This window comes from Saccopteryx leptura, chromosome 2 (assembly GCF_036850995.1).
Source record: "Saccopteryx leptura isolate mSacLep1 chromosome 2, mSacLep1_pri_phased_curated, whole genome shotgun sequence".
NCBI lineage: Eukaryota > Metazoa > Chordata > Mammalia > Chiroptera > Emballonuridae > Saccopteryx > Saccopteryx leptura.
The window spans coordinates 131,830,140-131,844,999 of record NC_089504.1 but is presented as its reverse complement, the minus strand read 5'-3'; the positions used below and the strand labels follow the sequence as shown (position 1 = coordinate 131,844,999).

General features: G+C 41.6%; 1 protein-coding gene, 1 long non-coding RNA gene and 1 pseudogene across 3 annotated transcripts in view; all 3 read right to left on the bottom strand.

Moving 5' to 3' along the window:
* LOC136394926 (uncharacterized) overlaps positions 1-14,860 on the bottom strand; it is a 199,618-nt gene that overhangs the window by 73,724 nt on the left and 111,034 nt on the right. The window lies entirely within an intron of this gene.
* The window catches only part of NCKAP5L (NCK associated protein 5 like), a 72,732-nt gene that overhangs the window by 40,332 nt on the left and 17,540 nt on the right, over positions 1-14,860 (bottom strand). The gene's annotated exons all lie outside the window — the stretch shown is intronic.
* On the bottom strand, positions 5,925-7,253 carry LOC136393127 (protein SET-like; annotated as a pseudogene).

Here is a 14,860-nt window from a genome sequence, read left to right as displayed (position 1 = left end):
TCAGGATGGGGTCCTCCCAGTAAAACGGCCAACTGAGCGCTGGGAACAGACTCCACGCCTCTTAGAGCAGTACTGGCCCGTTTAGGAGGGAAGTCTGAGCAGAAAAAGCTAAAACCATGTTTTCAGCCACTTACTATCTTAGTGGAAATGACTTCCTTCCCTGTTGAGCTAACTAATCTAGTGCTTAAAAGAGGAAAAGCAAACAGCCTCCTAGGCCCATTCTAGTTGGTCTTTGGAGAAACTTCTATTTGTCCTCTGCTAGATACCATATAATTTTCATAATCTGCATTGCACTGACTGGGTTGGAAATGCAGGTGCTTTTTTTCTTTTACCTTTTTTTTTGTTTCTATTTTTTTTCTGTTTCGATGTTTTTCCCCCTTTTGTTTATCTCTTTCTCTCTTTTATTTCATTATTTGGGAACTGCAGGTTCTCAACTGGGTTCTGCAAGGAAATACAAAAGGATCTCTAGCCACAATACTGTCCATTGTATTAAAATTACTTCTGCTGTGGGATGTATTAAAGCATATTAGCAGTCAAATAAATGGACATAAAAGCTGAGGGAACATAGGATGCTCGGATAGGCTAGGATTAATCAAGAGCCTCCTTAATTTAAAATGGGTTTGAAAGGCAGAGAAAAAAAGTGAATAGGATCCATGTGCAAGGTATGGACATAAGGAGACGCAGATAGGAGAGCAAATGATCTGTGGGACAGTGAGCAGATCATCTGGTAGGGTGGAAAGTGAGAGGTTCACGGAGGTTTTGTATAGAGATCAGAACCAGGATATGGATTTCACAGTACAGGCGTTAAGTCATTGTGGGTTCTTGAGCATAAATGGTAGCTTGACTTTTTCAAATGCCTGAGGACAGTTATTACTGGAACCCGAAAGATGTCATGATGTTTATCCCCATCAGCTCTCTTGCCTTTGCTTTAATTTTTTTTATGGATTTATCTTTAACACACAATAAAATATAAAGATCTTAGGTGTTCTGTTTGGTGAATTTCAACGATCATATATACCTATGTAACTCCCTGAATAAAAGACTGAAACATCATCCCAGAAAGTTCCTTCATGCCCCTTTATAGTTGATTAACCTGTAGGTACCACCACCTACTCCCTGCAACTTCCTGAATACTATCACTGTAATTTTGTCTGTCCTTGGATTTTGTGTAAGTGGAACCATAAAATGTGTATTCTTTTCCATCTATATTCTTTTTCTTTTTTGTGTGTGACAGAGACAGAGAGAGGGACAGACAGACAGGAAGGGAGAGAGATGAGAAGCATCAATTCTTTGTTGTGACACCTTAGTTGCTCATTGATTGCTTTCTCATATGTGCGTTGACCAGGGGCTACAGCAGAGCAAGTGACCTCTTGCTCAAGCCAGTGACCTTGGCCTCAAGCTAGTGAACCTTGCTCAAACCAGATGAGCCCGCACTCAAGCTGACAATCGGGGTTTCGAACCTGGGTCCTCTGCATCCCAGTCCGACGTTCTATCCACTGCGCCACCACCTGGTCAGGCTCTATCTATATTCTTAAGCTTAGTAAAGTTTTTGAGATCCAGTCATGTTTAGTGTATTCTTTTTTAATACTGAGTAATAATAGTCCGTTTTATGAATTATATCACAAATTGTAGTTTATCCATTTTCCAGCTGATAGATATTTGGGGGTTTCCAGTTTTGAGTTATTATAAATAAGGCTGCTATAAACATTCTTTTTCAAATATGTGAACATGTTTTTATTTCTTCGCCTTATTTCTTGATGATAGTAGTACCTTTGGAATCGTGCAGTATTAATTTTTAAAAGATATTTTAAAATTGATTTTTAGAGAGAGAGGGGAGCAGGAGTGGGAAGCATCAACTCGTAGTTGCTTCTTGTAGTATGTGCCTTAGCCTGGCAAACCAGTGACCTCAGCATTCCAGGTTGACACTTTATCTACTGTGCCACCACAGGTCAGGTACATTAATTACTTCTTATTCATTCAATCTCCCAATATGTATTGAATAGGGATCTGTGGAAGAGTCCTTGGTTTACAACAGAAATTCTTCAAAAGGCTTAAAAGTCCTGTAAAACTCCATGTATCTGTTGCATTCCAAAGCCATGGGGTGGATAAACCTTAAGAGTCTGCTAGGTATTTCTTACTATTTGTGGATGTTTCCAAATAAGTAAATCTTGGGAAGCAAGCAAACCATCTAAATGATTTTTTTACCTTTCATTCAGAAGCTTTCTGTCATTAAATAAACACAGCCAGAACATCTGTACTTGTCAGAGCAAGTACCTGTCTTATTTATTATTATTATTTGATTGATTGACTTTAAAGAGAAAGAGGAAGGGAAGAGAGAGAAGAATTCATTTGTTGTGCTACTTGGTTGTACACTCATTGGTTGCTTTCCGTATGTACCCTGACAGGGGATCAAACCCGCAACCTTGGTATTTCAGGATGACTCTAATTGACTGAGCTAACCAGCCAGGGCTATCCGCCATATTTAAAAGACTCTTGAATACTTGAAAGTTTAGGCGTTTAGATTTTGGCAGGTTCTTTGTGCTTCACGAACCTTCGTCTTCATTGTCAGGAGGTTAAGGATAGCTAACATTGCTCCATAATTACTTTGTCTTTTTTTTTTTTTTTAACATTGCTCCATAATTACTTTGTCTTTTTTTTATTTTTTTATTTTTTTTACAGAGACAGAGAGAGATTCAGAGAGACGGATAGATAGGGACAGATAGACAGGAACGGAGAGAGATGAGAAGCATCAATCATCAGTTTTTTGTTGCAACACCTTAGTTGTTCATTGATTGCTTTCTCATGTGTGCCTTGACCGAGTAACCCCTTGCTCAAGCTAGTGACCTTGGGCTCAAATTGGTGAGCCTTGCTCAAACCAGATGAGCCCATGCTCAAACTGGCGACCTCAGGGTCTCAACCTGGGTCCTCTGCATCCCAGTACGACGCTCTATCCACTGCGCCACCGCCTGGTCAGGCTACTTTGTCTTTGATGAGGCTTAAAACACTTTCATTCTTCAGTAGTATTATTCACTTAAATTATTAAAAATTATATAGAAATTCCAAAGTTGGTTTTGCACTGTTACATACCACTGATCATATATTGTTTTTTACTTGCGTTGTCTGTTACAAAGTAAGCTAGGCTTTGTAGGTTTCTGGTTGCTGCAAGCTGTTGGAAACAAACCAGTTTGGTGATGTGTTCTAACTGTGCATATAGCGCTGATGACTGGTATGGCATATCAGAGATCCTCTCCCTTCACCACTCATATCAGTACTTTGGGGTCCTCTACTTCAATTCTATGTGATCATTAATTCAGTGTTGCAGCATCTCCTCCTCAGTTTGGCATTGCAGCCATTTGGCTACTATGTTACATTGGTTGATAAATTCACCCCAATTTAGAATTCTTGAGATGGTCAGGTTGGTAACTGGCCTCTAAAAACATTTTAATTTTATGTCTTTTCTCCAGGTTGGATTGACTCTGAGTGTGTTCTTAAGGTCTTTCCTGCACAATAGAGAAAGAAAGAAGCTGGGATACGATAATATTTGCCATTTACTGCAAAGAAATAGATCTTTGCTATTGCTATTTAGTTCTACATGGGATAATTAAGTTCCTTGGGTTCTGACAACATTGCCAGGATATGCTTTGAAACTTGCCTGGCAGATATGATGGATCTGCTCAGGTTCTTGAACCCCTTTTCCTTCATTTTTTTTTGTGTGTACACATTTAGTTTTTTTTTTGTTTGTTTGTTTGTTTGTTTTTACAGGGACAGAGAGAGAGAGAGAGAGAGAGAGAGAGGGATAGATAGGAACAGACAGACAGGAACGAGAGAGATGAGAAGCATCAATTATCAGTTTTTCATTGTGCACCTTAGTTGCTCATTGATTGCTTTCTCATATGTGCCTTGACCATGGGGCTACAGCAGACCGAGTAACCCCTTGCTTGAGCCAGCAACCTTGGGTCTAAGCTGGTGAGCTTTTTGTTCTGGCAAGATAAGCCCACGCTTAAGCTGGCGACCCTGGGGTCTCGAACCTGGGTACTCTGCATCCCAGTCCTAAGCTCTATCCACTGCACCACCGCCTAGTCAGGCCACATTTAGTTTTATTGAAACAAAGCAACTTGTACACTTTGAACGTTTAAAACTGAGCCTCATCTTTCCTTTCCAGTGAAACAAAAAGAAAATTTAAAAATAAACAGGAACAAAATTACAATAGAGCAATGTCAATTCTGAATAAGATCCTACAGGTTCTGCTGATTCTCCCATCAAGTGGCAGGGCTCAAGTCATCATTAGGAGAGAATTTTATTTTAAAAGTGTCATCTTAGCCTGACCAGGCGGTGGCGCAGTGGATAGAGCGTCGGACTGGGATGCAAAAGGACCCAGGTTCGAGACCCCGAGGTTGCCAGCTTGAGCGTGGGCTCATCTGGTTTGAGCAAAAAGCTCACCAGCTTGGACCCAAGGTCACTCACTGGCTCGAGCAGGGGGGTTACTCGGTCTGCTGAAGGCCCGCGGTCATGGCACATATGAGAAAGCAATCAATGAACAACTATGGTGTTGCAATGAAAAACTGATGATTGATGCTTCTCATCTCTCTCCATTCCTGTCTGTCTGTCCCTGTCTATCCCTCTATCTGACTCTCTCTCTGTCCCTATAAAAAAAAAAGTGTCATCTTAAACTGCAAGGATGTTTGTTAAACATCACAATTAAACATGCCAAAGGAGAAGCCGTGTTGTCAAAATGCCCACTTAGTGAAATAAAAGACAGGATAAACAAATAGGACTATATCAAACTAAAAAGCTTTTGCACAGCTAAAGACAACAAGAACAGAATAAAAAGACAAACTACACAATGGGAGAACATATTTGACAATACGTCTGATAAGGGGTTAATAACCAAAATTTTTAAAGAACTTGTAAATCTCAACACCAGGAAGACAAACAATCCAATCCAAAAATGGGCAAAAGAGATGAATAGACACTTCTCCAAAGAGGACATACAGATGGCCAATAGGCATATGAAAAAATGCTCAACATCACTAATCATTAGAGAAATGCAAATTAAAACCACAATGAGATATCACCTCACACCAGTCAGAATGGCGCTCATTTAACAAAACAACACAGAATAAGTGCTGGCGAGGATGTGGAGAAAAGGGAACCCTCCTGCACTGATGGTGGGAACGCAGACTGGTGCAGCCACTGTGGAAAACAGTATGGAGATTCCTCAAAAAACTGAAAATCGAACTGCTTTTTGACCCAGCTATCCCACTTTTAGGAATATACCCCAAGGACACCATAGAATGGCTCCAAAAGGAGAAATGCACCCCCATGTTTATGGCAGCATTGTTCACAATAGCGAAGATCTGGAAACAGCCCAAGTGTCCGTCAGAGGACGAGTGGATTAAAAAGCTTTGGTAAATATATACTATGGAATACTACTCAGCCATAAGAAATGATGACATCAGATCATTTACAATAACATGGATGGACCTTGATAACATTATACGGAGTGAAATAAGTAAATCAGAAAAAAAACTAAGAACTATATGAATCCATACATAGAAGGGACATAAAATGAGACTCAGAGACATGAACAAGAATGTGATGGCAATGGGGGTGGGGGGTGGGGGGAGGGGGGATGGGGTGAAGAAGGAGACAGGGGTTGGGGGAGGGGAGAGGCACAAAGAAAACCAGATAGAAGGTGACAGAAGACAATTTAGCTTTGGGGGAGGGGTATACAGCACAATCAAATGTCAAAATAATCTAGAGATGTTTTCTCTCAACATATGTACCCTGATTTATCTATGTCACTGCATTAAATTTAATAAATTTTAAAAAATGCCCACTTAACCCACCCAAACATCTCAAACCCACCCTTTGCTGACCTTCTATACCCCCCCATTTTTTTAGTTTTTTTTCTTTTTTTAAACAAGAGAAAGTAGACAGATACATGTTGGTAAAAGCTAACTGTCTATATTCACATAGAGACACAGTGTAATCTCTGAGCCCAATATACAGAGAAAGGAGGAAAAAAGCTAGAATTCTATGCACTACTACACAGGGGCCTATCACCCTCCAGCTTCCAGCAGAGCTAAGGGAGCAGAAGGTTTTTCTTTTTTCCCACAGAGCATGGTGGTGTTGATTGTATGAAGTTTTTGTTGAGACAGGAAGGGATAAAAATGAATTTGGAACAGAAAGTGGCAGAGATTCTTTTCTCACTGTATTACGCTTAAGGTACATCCCCCCCCCCCCCAAATAAGGTGAGAACCATGGTGTAAAGGAGAGAAAAGAGACCTCAAAAACAGGGCGACTGAGCACAAGACGGGAAAAAAATGACTGCAACTTGCTCCCAGGGACTGGAGAAAATTAAAAAGGGGGGTTGGAATCCATCAGTGTTCCATTAGTCATCTTCTCCTTCATCTTCCTCTCCTTCCTCCCCCTCCTCATCATCTTCATCTTCTCCTCTTTCATCCTCATCCCCTTCTTCATCAATATCTTCCAACCCTTCTTCTTCTTCATCATCATCATCATCTTCTTCTCCTTCCCCTTCTTCATCATCCATGTCAGGAACCAAGTAGTACTATAATGGATTTGGCCAAATATCATCTTTGATGACTTCTCCTAATTCATCGGCACCTGCATCAGAATGGTCAGTAAACCAGGTAAAGAAGCTTTCTGGTTCCTCATGCTGTCTCTTTTTGCTGGCTTTATTCTGCATTTGACTTGAATGTTTCGTCAAATCCTTTCCAGATTTCCATTTGATTTCAGTGGACTTGGAAGATGGGTCACCACTCTCATTCAGATGAAATTCTTTGGAGAGAACTTTATTTTCGAAGTAAGGATTTTCATCAAAATAAAAATCTATTCTGTAACCTGATTTAATATCTTCAAATTCTGTCACTTCAACTCTTGTCAAATAATGCAGCGCCTCTTTATCCTCTTCCCCAAGCAGTGCAGACACTTATGGATGGTTGACAAATGTTGTTACCCCAAAATTTGGGATTTTGGCGATCAATTCCGATCTCTTCTGAAAAAATGGTTGGTGGAGTTTGTTATATTTCTGTTCTACTTTCAAAATCTCCTCACTGGCTTGCTCATTAAGTCTGTCTATTTCATTTTGTACTTCATCAATAGTTTCAATTGCTTCTTTGCTCTTCTTTTTCTCCTTTTGGCAAGTCCTGAGACTGACTTCTCTGGCTTGGAGGCAGTCTCCGTTTCTTCATCTGAGATGGGAGCGAAGGCTGGCGTTTGGGAGCCATGCTGTGAGGAAAGTCCGAGAATCCAACCGAAGGGAAGTTGCAAGGCTGGAAGAAGCTCTAGGAACTGACCCTTCCTTCATTTTTATCAATCAAAAATTCTCTTCTTCTTTTTCCAAGTGAGAGGAAGGGAGATAGAGAGACAGACTTCTGCATGTGCCCTGACCAGGATCCACCTGGCAACCCATCTGGAGCTGATGTTCTGCCCATCTGGGGCCATGCTCACAACCGAGCTATTTTTAGTGGCTCCACAAAGAGCCATCCTCAGTGCTTGGGGCTGATGCACTCAAACCAATCCAGCCACGGCTGTGGGAGGAAAAGAGAGAGAGAGAAGAGGGGAAGGGGTAGAGAAGCAGACGGTCGCTTCTCCTGTGTGCCCTGACCAAGAATAGAACCCAGGACATCCACATGCCAGGCCAATGCTCTACCACTAAGCCAAACAGCCAGGGCCTCTTATTGAGTCTTTACAATATGCCAGGCACTATGCACAAGATAACATGTCAGGTGTAAGTAATGAGATTGAAAAGGTAAGCAGTGCAAGATCATACTTCATGCTAATAGCGATAGAGAGCCTTTGAATGGTTTTAAGCAGGAGGGTGGCTTAACCAGTTTCATTTTAGAAAAATTACTGTGGTTGCAGTGTGGAGAATAGAGAAATATTGAAGTCATAGAGACCAAACAATGTTTTTATGGTAACTGAGGGAAAAAATGAGAAATGTGCTCTGGACTAGGAAAGTGACAGTGGTGATGAACAAGAGATGACTTGAAGAAATAAATAGCTCCTTTACCATGTGAGGATACAGCAAGAAGATGCTGCCTATGAACAAGGAAGAGGGCTCTCACTAGAACATGGCCATGCTAATGTCTTGATCTTGGCCTTCTCTGACTCCAGAATTGTGAGAAATATTTACAAGTCACCCAGTATATAGTATTCTATTATAGCAGGCTGAATGGTACCAAGAAGTAGAGTGCTGCTTTAACAAATATCTAAACATGTGGGAGCAGCTTTGGAACTAGATAATGGGTAAAAGCTGGAATAATTTTGAATTTCATGCTAGAAAAAGTCTATATTGCGATGAATAGACCATTAAGGATGGTTCTGGTGAGAGCTCAGAAGGAAAATAGGAGCGCTTTAGAGAGAGCCTTAATCTTAGGGAATACCCAAGTCATTCTGAACAGAATATTGATAAAAATATTTGGACCATAAATGCCAATTATGATGAGGCTCAGATGAAAATGAGGAGCATATTGGCAACTGGGAAAAAGACCCAGGGTTCCTGCTACAGAAGAAACCCAGTGAGAGACTGGAGGCAATTCATCATGATGGGAAGAAGCTAATTCCTGCTGGAATTAAACATTGTAAAAAATTCTTAGACCCTGGATGGTTGGCTCAGCGTTAGTGTCAGCCCAGTGTGTGGAAGTCCTAGGTTCAATTCCCTGTCAGGGCACACAGGAGAAGTGACCATCTGCGTCTCCACCCCTGCCCCTCCCCATTTTCTCTCTGTCGCCCTCTCTTTCTCCTCTCCTCCAGCAGCCATGGCTTGAATGGTTCGGTTCAAGCAATTTGGCCCCAGGAGCTGAGGATGGCTCCATGACCTCACCTCAGGTGCTGAAATAGCTCAGTTGCCAAGCAATGGAGCGGTGGCCCCAGATGGGCAGAGCATCCCCCTGTAAGGACCTTGCCAGGTGGATCCAGGTCAGGGTGCATGAGGGAGTCTATCTCTCTGCCTCCCTGCCTCCCACCTCTCACTTAATAAAAAAAAAATTTCTGAACACAGCTATTTCTCAAAAACTTGACACTTATTATTCTTATTGTTTGAATTCTTTCATTGATTTTGATTTGAATCACCTTCTAAAGTTAGTGACTTTTGTAAATTAAAATTGGCTAAAACATAATTTCATTCTATCCCTACTTAAAATACACTTACTCTTCATTTTTAAAAAAATTTTATTTATTTATTTATTTATTTATTTATTTAAGTGAGAGGAGTAAGAGATTCCTACATGCGTCCTGACCAGGATCTACCCAGCAACCTCCATCTGGGGCCTGTGCTGAAATCAACTAAGCTATTTTTAGCACCTGAGGCTGATATGCTGGGACTAACTCAGCTATCCTTAGCACCCTGGGTCAATGCTGGAACCAAGCAGCCACTGGCTACAAGAGGGGAAGAGAAAAGGGGGGTAGAGAGGAGGAGAGAAGCAGATGATCGCTTCTCTTATGTGCCCTGACCAGGAATTGAATCTGGGACATCCATATGCAGGGCTGATGCTCTATAATATACTGATCCAACCTGCCAAGGCTCCATTTTTTAAAAAACTTTTAGAGAGAGAGAGAGAGAGAGAAAATACCAATTTGTTTTTGCACTTATTTATGCATTTCTTGCTTGATTCTTATATATGCCCTGACCGGTGATTGAACCCACAACCTTGGAATGTCAGGACAGTGCTCTAACCAACAGAATTACTGGGCTAGGCTTACTCCTTAAGTTTGTGATGCCCTGTTTGCAGTGCATCATTTTGACTTTTCTGACTTTCTGTGACTTCTCCAGAATATTGTTCACAGTTTTTACTGTTGATTTGACATCTCTTCCTCTTTTAAAGCATAATCAGGCCCTGGCTGGTTGTCTCAGTGGTAGTGTCAGCCCAGCATGTGGATGTCCCGGGTTCTATTCCCGGTTAAGGCACACAGGAGAAGCACCCATCTGCTTCTCCACCCCACCCCCCGTCTCTTCTATTGCAGCCATGGCTCGATTGAAGCGAGTTGGCCCCGGACCCTGAGGATGGCTCCACAACCTCACCTCAGGTGCTAAAATAGCTCATTTGCCAAGCAACGGAGCAGTGGCCCCAGATGGACAGAGCATCACCCCTTAGTGGGCTTGCCAGGTGGAATCCAGTCAGGGCGCATGCGGGAGTCTGTCTCTTGGCCTCCCATTCTCTCACTGAATAAAAAAATATATACGTTAAAAAAAATAAAGCATAATCTATAGTAATTGCTAAAATAAAAAAGAAAGAAAGAAAAAGAAATAAATAGTAGTGGAGTCAGTAGGTCTTGGGATTGGAAGTGGAAACAGAGGTAAGCCAACACTGGGTAACTTTCAGATGGTAGGGCCACTCACTGAAATAAAAACCTGAAGGTTACATTGAAGAATAAGATTATAATAAATAGTAAACTCAAAAAAAAAAAAAAAAAAAAAAAAAAAAAAAAAAAAGAGGAAGAACAGGTTTGGGAGATGATATGCTCACTTTCAAACATGCTGACATTGAAATGCCTGGGGACACCCAAATGGAAATGCCTACCCAAGAGATCAGAGCTGTGCCTCAGGAAGTGGTTACAGATGTGTTGCATATTGATCTTCTCAACCCTGAAGGCCACACAAGCTCCCTCTTACAGAGAGCAATCTCAGTTATGCTGGGTTGCTATGAAAACCCCATCATTTTCTATCTGTGCATGATGTGGAAAGGGTTGGGAAACACTGATGTATAATGCTGTTGGATAAATAATTCTGATGCTCAGGAGAAAGATCTGGACTATAGATAAGAGACTTGTGAGTCATCAGAATATTGGTGGTAACTGAACCCATGGAGTGGAGATCATGCAAGGAGAGAAGAGGGATTGGAACAGAACTCCAAGGTACAGCAGTATTAGGGAGGGATCCCAAGAAGTTTCCAAAAAAAAAGAAACAAACAACCCTGAAACAAATAGTTCCCTGATATTGCTGATGTCAAGCAGGATCAGAACTGAGATATACCTGCTGACTTTAGCCACACGTCACTGGTTACTAGCAAAACCAGATTTTGAAGGGTTGAGAAAGATATATAATGTAAGGAATGGACACAAGAAATGTTTAAAACTTTCAATAATTTTGGCTATGCTGGGAGGTAAAGGTTAGATAAGTGGGTGGGGTAATGAGGGATGAGAATTATTTTAGAAAGACACTACTTAATTTTAAAAATTATTTAAAATTATTTTAAAACATTGTGTGTATGTGGTTAAAAAATCAAATAATATAGAAGCAATTATTTGCTTCATTTCTCACTCCCAACAATGAGTCATTTTAATCTTTTGGCTGTTTCAATATAACTAAATATGCTTATCTGCTATTCTTTGATTTTTTTTTTTTGCTTTTGTATTTACTTATGTGTATATTATTTTAAAACAGGGGTCCCTAAACTATAGCCTGCGGGCCGCATGCGGCCCCCTGAGGCCATTTATCTAGCCCCCCGCCGCACTTCTGGAAGGGGCACCTCTTTCATTGGTGGTCAGTGAGAGGAGCATAGTTCCCATTGAAATACTGGTCAGTTTGTTGATTTAAATTTACTTGTTCTTTATTTTAAATATTGTATTTGTTCCTGTTTTGTTTTTTTACTTTTTTTTTTTTACAGAGACAGAGAGAGAGAGAGTCAGAGAGAGGGATAGACAGGGACAGACAGGAACAGAGAGAGATGAGAAGCATCAATTATTAGTTTTTCATTGTGTGTTGCAACACCTTAGTTGTTCATTGATTGCTTTCTCATATGTGCCTTGACCGCGGGCCTTCAGCAGACTGAGTAACCCCTTACTGGAGCCAGCAACCTGAGTTCAAGCTGGTGGGCTTTTGCTCAAACCAGATGAGCCTGTGCTTCAAGCTGGCGACCTCGGGGTCTCGAACCTGGGTCCTTTGCATCCCAGTCCGATGCTCTATCTACTGCGCCACCACCTGGTCAGGCTGGGTTTTTTTACTTTAAAATAAGATATGTGCAGTGTGCATAGGGATTTGTTCATAGTTTTTTTTTATAGTCCGGCCCTCCAATGGTCTGAGGGACAGTGAACTGGCCCCCTGTGTAAAAAGTTTGGGGACCCCTGTTTTAATTTTTTTTTTTTTTTTTTTTGTATTTCTCTGAAGCTGGAAACGGGGAGAGACAGTCAGACAGACTCCCGCATGCGCCCGACCGGGATCCACCCGGCACGCCCACCAGGGGCAACGCTCTGCCCACCAGGGGGCGATGCTCTGCCCCTCCGGGGCATCGCTCTGCCGCGACCAGAGCCACTCCAGCGCCTGGGGCAGAGGCCAAGGAGCCATCCCCAGTGCCCGGGCCATCTCTGCTCCAATGGAGCCTTGGCTGCGGGAAGGGAAGAGAGAGACAGAGAGGAAGGGGGGGGGTGGAGAAGCAAATGGGTGCCTCCCCTATGTGCCCTGGCGGGGAATCGAACCCGGGTCCCCCGCACGCCAGGCCGACGCTCTACCGCTGAGCCAACCGGCCAGGGCCGGGGACCCCTGTTTTAAAATGTAAAAAAATGATATCTTACCATTCACACTGTTCTGCACCTTACTTCTTGCTTATAAAATATCTTGGAGACCTTTCTATATTAGCATATGTAGATCTACTTTGTTCTTTTAAACAACTGCAGCCTGACCTGTGGTGGTGCAGTGGATAGAGCATCCGCCTGGGATACTGAGGTCCCAAGTTTGAAACTCTGAGGTTGCCAGCCTGAATGTGGGCTCATCAGCTTGAATACAGGGTGGCCAGCTTGAGCAAGGGATCATCAACATGATCCTGAGGTGGCTGGCTTGAAGCCTAAGGTTGCTGGCTTGAGCAAGGAGTCACTTGGCTGGAGCCCCCCAGCCAAGGAATATATGAGAAGCAATCAATGAACAACTAAAGTGACACAACTAGGAGTTGATGTTTCTCATCTCTCTCCCTTCCTGTCTGTCTGTTCTTTCTCTCTCTCTCTCTCACTTAAAAAAAAAAGTTTCAAACAACTGTGTAGTAATCCATGTATGGTTACACCATTTTTTGTTTCTTACAGATAGGCATTTAGGTTGTTTCTAGCTTTTCACCTGTATCCACTAACTGTAATGGATAGCATTGTATATACATCCTTGCATACTTATGTGAGTATATCCATAGGATCAATTCCTAGCAATAGGATTTCTGGGTATATGCAGTATACATTTTGATACATATTGACAAAATACCTTCCAAAATGGTCATGCTAATTTACATTCCCTTTAACAGGATACAAGAATACCTCTTTTCCCACATTCTTTCCATGACTTTATTAGATTTTTATTTTTCATTGCCTTATGCAGTCAACTTTATTGATCTTTTCTGTTATGGCTTTTGGGTTATTTATTATGCTTAGAAAGTACTCCAGTTTTTTAAACTACCATTTCTCTCTAGTATGTTTATGATTCTCTTTTTATATTTAAGTATTCCATCCAAGATCTACTTAAATGGCAAAGACCACTGGTATTTCCTATGTCTTCCCAGAATATTTTTATTCTAGACGACTCAGTCTTGTCTGTTCTCAAAGTACAAAACAGCCATCCATCCCTGTGTATCTTTGCCAAGAGGGTCCTTTCTCCAGGCTCACAGTACATGCTGCTTTCTCTCCTGTTCATCACTGCATAAGCCGTCTTCCTTTTAGGGGCAGCTCGAATCCCACATCCTCTAGAACAGGGGTCGGGAACCTATGGCTCTTTTGATGGCTGCATCTGGCTCACAGACAAATCTTTAAGAAAAAAAATAATAACGTTAAAAATATAAAACATTTTCATGTATTAACAATCCATTCATTTCCTACCACTCATGTTCATGGTTGTGGGTGGCTGGAGCCAATCACTGCTGTCCTCCGGGACACCAAATTTTTATTGGATAATGTGTAACGTACATGGGTGGTTGTATGGCTCTCACAGAATTACATTTTAAAATAAGTGGCGTTCATGGCTCTCTCAGCCAAAAAGATTCCCGACCCCTGCTCTAGAAAGTCTGCCATACCTATTGTAGCCCACAGAAAAGTTTCCTTTTCTGAAGCTCACATGATCACATGCTATCTTGGATGAGCCTCTCCTTTCTCAACTTTAATATATTTGCTGAATAAATCAAATCTAATCTTTGGAAGTCCAGGGTTGTTTAATCTACTTTCCCCTACCCTCTCAGTAGCTAAAAAGCATGCTGGATATATGGGAGGAATCTGATAAAATACTTCCTGATTTGATATAAAAGTGTATGTATTAGCCCCGTGAGGCTAATGTGCAGCTGAAATGTGGCTGGTCCAACTGAGATGAGCTATAAGTGTAAAATACACACCAACTTTAAAAGAGGGTATAAAAAATAATGTAACATATCTCATGAATAATTTTTATATTGAATGCACATTGAAATGATTTTTGGATACAGTGGATTATATATATATATATATATATATATATTTTTTTTTTTTTTTTTTTTTTTACAGAGACAAGTCAGAGAGAGGGATAGACAGGGACAGACAGACAGGAACGGAGAGATGAGAAGCATCAATCATTAGTTTTTCATTGCGCATTGCGACACCTTAGTTGTTCATTGATTGCTTTCTCATATGTGCCTTGACCATGGGCCTTCAGCAGACCGAGTAACCCCTTGCTTGAGCCAGCAACCCTAGATCCAAGCTGGTGAGCTTTTGCTCAAACCAGATGAGCCCGCGCTCAAGCTGGCGACCTCGGGGTCTCGAACCTGGGTCCTCGGCATCCCAGTCTGATGCTCCATCCACTGCGCCACCGCCTGGTCAGGTCTCTCTTTATTTTAAATGTTAAAGTAGGCTCTGGCTGGGTAGCTTAGTTGGTTAGAGTGTCATCCTGATAAGCCAA